Here is a 6565-nt window from a genome sequence, read left to right as displayed (position 1 = left end):
AATCCCAGGTCACACTTCATCACTGATGGATGTCAGAGTAGGAACTCAAGGCAAGAACATGGAGGCAGGAACAAAAGCAGAATCCATGGAGGATTACTTCTTACTGGCTTGCTCTCCATGCTTGTTCAGCATGCTTTCTTATACAACTCAGGACCACTTGCTTAGGGATGGCAACAACCAGGGTGGAATGGGTACTCTCATATCTGTTGTTAATCCAGAAAATGCCTTGCAGACTTGTTTAAAAAACAATGTGATAGAGGTATTTTCTCAGTTGAGAGTCTTTCTTTCTAGATATGTCTAGGTTGGGATTAAGCTGGAAAAAAAAATTCAACCAGGAAAGGCATTGTCCCATTTTATAGAGTAGCATTATTTAAACCCTTTTTATATGTATATGCATGTGTATGTATATGTGTGTGTTTGTGTGTATGTGTGTTAATTTTAGGAAGCTTCTATAATAAGTTTACATAGGGCTTTTTCAAGAATCAGTTAGCCCTCTGTATAATCAACCCTCTATTCTATTCCCCACCCCATGTAACTTTTCCTGACATATTACTTCACTTTTCCCTTTTATAACCTCTTCCCTTGAAATCTCCTACCCTCATGGTCCATTACTAGTTCCCTGGGCACTTAATTTTCAAACACACATATGTGGAGATTCAAAGTTAGCACATGAGACAGAACCTGAAATGTTTGTCTTTCTCAGTCTGGGTTGCTTCACTTAGAATGTGTGGTGGTTTGAATAAGATTGGGCACCATAGGCTTGTATATTATAATGCTTGTTCTGCTGTTGATGGGACAGTTTGGGGAGGATTAGAAGGTGTGGTGTTGTTGGAGGTATGTCATGTGTAGCTAATTTTTTTTTCTTTTGACTCATTGACTTCATTTCTGTATCAGCAATTTGCATGTACAGAATTTTTTTCTTTTTCCAAGATTTTTTTTTGCATGTTGTTCTGTCTTTTAGCAGATTGACTGCTATTTGCTTATATATGTTTTTGTTTTTGTTTCTCTGGTTTATTCCATACAAGGAGTCTCAATTATGTGGATTTATGTCTTTCATTACTTTTGTGAACTTTTTGATTTTAGTTATTTGATTGTTGCCCCTGCATCATTTCTTTTTTTCTTTCATTGTATGTTTGTTGATTTTTTTCAAGTCATTATACTCTTTATTTATAAGCTCTGAGAGCAAGAACCCAAGCAAAGCCTGGTGCCCTTGAATAGACAATAAAACAGCTATTGTCCACAGAGGGGTTGCTGAGGTGCCCTTCCTCACTGGTGTGGAATAATCTATATTGCTGGTCAGCAGGAGGGGCAGCAGGCTGGCAGAAAGAGAGGAAGGAAAGTAAATCCCATCTTGAGTTCTGAGGGTCTGGAACTGTGGTCATGTCTTCTACAACAGCTCGCTGAAGGACCATGTCTGTGCTTTAGGGGCCCAGAGGTCCAGACTTTCCCAGGAGCTGCTTAGTTAAGTCCGTCTCCTGGAGTGCATCAGCAGGTCCTGCTGCAGCCCAGCCTCCAGTCTGGGTCAGTCTGGCTGTAGGAGGGTCGGTCAGGAGAGTCAACTTGTTGAAAACTACTTGGCCAAAGTAGTCAGCAATCACAGAAAAGTTGTCATTCGAGCATTTGAGCTGGTGCTGGAATTGATTGTGGAGATCTCATTTCTGTTCCTGGGCCCAGATCATGTCCATCACCTTGCGATTCTCTGGGAGGCAGGGCGGGCAGTCAGCATCGCTTTCTGAATAACTCTGAAAGCAGTGCTGGTGGAAGGAGTGGCCACAAAGAAGTGGACTGAGGGCAGCTCCAAGGCACTGTTACAGAAGCTGCACTTGGTCTTCTGGAAAATCTTTGGACTGGACTTGAGCTCTTGGATTTCCTGGCAGATGCGAGTAGTCTCCTCTCTATACTGACTCACCCGAAGCTCATCTTGTGCAATATTCTGGCTCTATTTCTGCAGTTTCTGGGCCAAGTAGTCTCAGATGATGGACAAGGTAGCTGTGGAGTTGTGGGCCAGGTTCTGTACCACTAGAAGAGGTGGCATTAGGTTCTTGTTCTCAATGTGCTTGAGGACAGCTGCCATGTACTCCTTGCAGTCTTCCTCCTTGAAGACAAAGTAGCTGAGAGCCTGTTCCCACAGGGAGGGGTCCTGCTCCCCGTGGCACTCACACACTGCAATCACCTGCTGGTACTGTTCATGCTGCATGTGGTAATGCAGGATCTTCTGGAACAGCTTCCCCTGCTCATAGAGCTAAAGGACCCCATCCTGGAAGTTGTTCTGTGGCACTGGACCAGCGCTTTATCAAACACATTACAGAATAGGCTACACTTCAGCAGGGAGATGGCCTCTGTGTGAAGTTTCTGCTTGGCCTGTGGATTCTTCTCATGAGCCCAGTTCTGCAGCCACAGCTCCAAGAGTGTGTCATAGATGCCCTGGGGGTGAGTCTGGCCACATTTCACTCATGCACTCCAGGAAAGCTTTCAGCTCCCTTGGGTTGTTTGCAAAGATGGGGATGAACTCCTCAGAGTTGGCCTGATAGCCTGGAGCCTTGTGATCACCCTGGACTTTCAGACTGGGCCTATAGTCAGTAGAGTCAACAGTGGTGTTGTCTGCTTGGGTATGTGGCACATGAGGATCTTGCCATATTGCTTCATGTTACTCTCTGCCTGCTCAAAAAGCAGCTTCCCAATATACTGAAGGGCTTCGTGATAGTTCTTAATATCCTTTAACTGGATCTTCAAGTACCACTCAAGATGTGTGTGGTTCTCAGCCAGATAGGAGGGCAAGGGAGTAGTAGCCAGTCTGCCTGAGGACCTTGATGACTGTCTCCACATCAAAGTGGACTTTACTTTCACTCTTTGTTCTGATGAATTCTTCCAACATTGTGCTGTTCTTGAGTATGATAAGCATTAGCTACAGACCGCCCATGCAAGGTCTGTAGGTAGGCAGTCAAGTTGTGGACGTGCTGGGCATCCAGAAACTAACAGATCACATAGAATGGCTCCAACCTTCCAATGGTTTGGATATACTGCTGAACAGCCCCATCATGGTTGCCCTTGCTGTAGAGATGGTGTCCATACTGCATGAAAATTTGAGCCAGCCCATCACTGCCCAGATGTTGACTCTTAGCCAAGTTAATTGCCATCTCAAATAGATTCTTCTTAAACAGCATAGGGAGTCCTACTCAGTGAGCACATTCACTACATCCTCAAAAACAGTGCTTTGGCTATGAACTTGTTGCACAAGTCATAGATGTTGAGAACTTGCTTGATAGAGCAATTCTGACTTGGGAGAAACCTTCTGGTCTCTGGAGACAATGACAAGGTAGCCTCTGAAACAGTAGATGATGAGCTTATGGCTTCAAAGGCAAAGCAGGGCCCTCGTTCATCTGGCTTTTCCAGAAACTATATAGGACTGAACATTTTCGATTGTCACAACAAACGAGTGGTCTTTCCTGCTTGGCGAAAGGCCAGTCCAGTGACAGGATAGTTGCCCTTGTGCAAAATCTGGGTCTTGCTATGGCGGTACAGGGTGATATCTTCGTTGTTCAGAGTAACACTGCCATCTGTGAAACCAATGGCCATGAAGTTGAGATTCTCATGAAATATCAAACAAGACACAACTGTTGGTTCTATCCCTGAGATGGCAAGGAAGATTTGAGTGCACAATGGATTGCCACCATCTCTCTTTACCAGGTTCCAGATTTTAACCTAGGACTGAAAGGGAGATACTTTTCTCCAGGAATCCCCAGATTGAATCTCTGTTGTTGATTTTTCACTATGTTCTATCTTATGTTCTGTCCTTTTGCTCCCCCTTTTGTATATATGCTACATTTTTAAAGTTTTAGGTAGTTTTTGAGTTATATAATCTTGTCCTTTTATGTCTGGCATCTTATTAAACCCATACATTTAGTGTTTAATTTTCATTGCATAACATCCAGTTGTTGGCTTTATTAATTCAAACTTTTTATTACAGTTCTTGATTCTTTTACAATTCATGTTAGTTGAATCTGTTTCAATAAAATTCCACAAGCATGAGGACCAGAGTGAAACCTGGGTATGGCAATATGTACCTATAATCTCAGTGCTGGGACAGCAGAGACAAGTAAGGCCCCAGGGATTCCTGGATAGCTAGTCTAGCCAAGCTTTAGTAAGTCTCAAGGCAATGAGAGAGCCTGTCTCTAAAAGTACAGTAGAGAGCAATTTAAAAAGAATTGCAACATTAACTTCCATATGCACCTACACATATATACACATGTGTTTTCACATACACATGTGCCCTACATAGGAACACATCTCCAAACATTTGCATGCCACACGTAAAGCATATGATGACAGATGTCATTCTGTGAATATATGTTACTCTTTTTGATTTGATGAATAAAGCTGTTTTGGCCAATGGACATGCAGGATTTAGCCAGGCATGAAATCAGAACTGGGATAAAGAAAGGAAATAATTGGAGTCAGAGAGACTCCATGTAGCTGCTGAGGAGGCAAGAGGCCTGGGCCTCATGGGTAATCTAAGACCATGTGGATATACACAGATTAATAGAAATGGGTTAATAATTAAGACAGAATTAACCAATAAGAAGTCTGAGCCATTGGCCAAAGAGTTTAAAATAAATATAAGCCTCTGTATATTTATTTGGGACTAAACAGCTGTGGGACTAAGTGCAACAGAAGCTTCTGTCTACAAATACATGCATAACGATATGATGAGATATCAGTAATAGTTAATTTATAGTTATTCCCAAATTCAGATAATATCTGTCTCTACACCATTTTATCTTTTAGTTTATGAGCCATGTTTTCTTGCCTCTTTATGTATTTAATAATTTTTATTGCACGCTGTGTATAATGTCTAAAAGAAGCTTCAGACAAGAAATTCTAGCTAGTATTCTACTTTTCCTCTTTTGTTACCATGTAAAACAGTGTCTTCTGCAAGGACAGATGAATTAAAATGTTCGGTGTGGAAAAATATAGGCAGAGCATTTGAGTGTTGTCAACTTTTAAAATTTGTCATACCAGGCCTATAAATCTGCTAAAAGGCTTGCCATTTTTTTTTCCCAGTAGAGACTGCCTGAGTGAGCTTGAATCTTATCTTGCGCTCAGATTTGGTACACTTTTCAGGGGATGAAAAGGTTGGATATTATTAACTAACCCAACTTAGTTTTTTTTTTCTGTTCCTTGTTATTTTAATTTATGTGATCATTACTTCTATCATTTTGTGATATGTTTACAATGTTATGACTACAGCAAAATGTCCAGATTTCTCTACTTTTGGAAGATTTTTCTCAGATGGTATTTAACTAGATAAATTTGATGCTATTATAATTGGGATTTAAATTTCTTGATTATTTTTAATACCAAAGAGTGATTTGTGTGTATTATTTTTGTATCTAATGATTTGACTAAAATCAATATATCATGTTATATTTCTTTATTCTTGATTGTATAATCCACACATAATGCTTTTTATATCTGTTTATCTGTACTTCGAGTTTTTATTTCTTTTTTTTAGTCACAATGTACTAAACTGTGCCCTGCACCTAAAGACTCAAGAGCAGCGAGGGGCACATAGAGACTCTATCAGATTCTTTCTGCATTTATACATGTGTGTGTAGGAATTTGTATGTGAGTGACTGTACATGTGTGTATGTGTGAGGTGTGTGCATTTGGAGTTCAGGGATTGGTGCTGAATACTTTCTTTCATCAGTGTTCAGCTTATTTTTTTGAGACATGTCTTGCTAATTTGGCTACAGTGACTGGCCAATGAGTTCTAAGGATCTCCAGTATCTGCTTTCCTACCTCTTGGGTTCCAGATTTATTCATTATGTTCATTTTCAAATTTTCCATGGGTGCTTGGGGATTGAACTCAGCTCCTCATGTTTGATTGGATAGACAGGTGTAATGTTTTCAATATTTTATATACATTGTCTCATATTAAGGATGTTACCTTAGTCCCCATTTTGCCATTTTTGGAAAAAATAGAAATAAAATTTTGTCAGTGTTTGTGCTTTTTACTGCCTCTTTATGTAATCAAAATATTGTTTTCTTCTAAAATATTAATGTAAATATAATGTAATATAAATTACATTTAAGATTTTAGACCAGAATTGCCTTTCTGGGGTAAACAAAACCATGTCATGATGTATTAAGCTGCTTACATACTATTAGTTATGATTTTAAAATATCTTTAAGAGTCTCAGTCACATCCATGAATCAGAAGTTATCAAGGTTATAGTGGCCTTATAAAATGATTTGGGGATTGCTGTATCTTGGTTTATTCTATTTCCTTTCTATTGGTTATATACTTATCAATAGAATCCCTATAAGTGTAGGTGTGTATTAAATTTTGTAAATAATTTTTAAAAGTTTTTGAAATGCTGGTGATATTTTAAAGATCAATCTCTCATGTATAAGACTCAAATGTATTGGCTCAATCCTTTGACATCATTGACAATTGGTAACTGAGTAAATTATTCATCCTAGTTAATTGTAGTGGCATTTCATAATGGTATGTAATGTAACTTCTTCTTATGTATTTGTTTACATCTTTCTATAGTTCCTTTTT

The 6565-nt window shown here is 39.5% G+C and overlaps 1 pseudogene; it reads right to left on the bottom strand.

The window, feature by feature from the left end:
• Positions 1 to 1462: 1462 nt before the first annotated feature.
• On the bottom strand, positions 1463 to 5959 carry LOC127217377 (vacuolar protein sorting-associated protein 11 homolog; annotated as a pseudogene).
• Between the last annotated feature and the right edge of the window lie 606 nt (positions 5960 to 6565).

This window comes from Phodopus roborovskii, unplaced genomic scaffold, assembly GCF_943737965.1.
Source record: "Phodopus roborovskii unplaced genomic scaffold, PHOROB, whole genome shotgun sequence".
NCBI lineage: Eukaryota > Metazoa > Chordata > Mammalia > Rodentia > Cricetidae > Phodopus > Phodopus roborovskii.
Note: the sequence above shows the minus strand (reverse complement) of the source record. Positions and strands in the feature narration are given on the sequence as shown.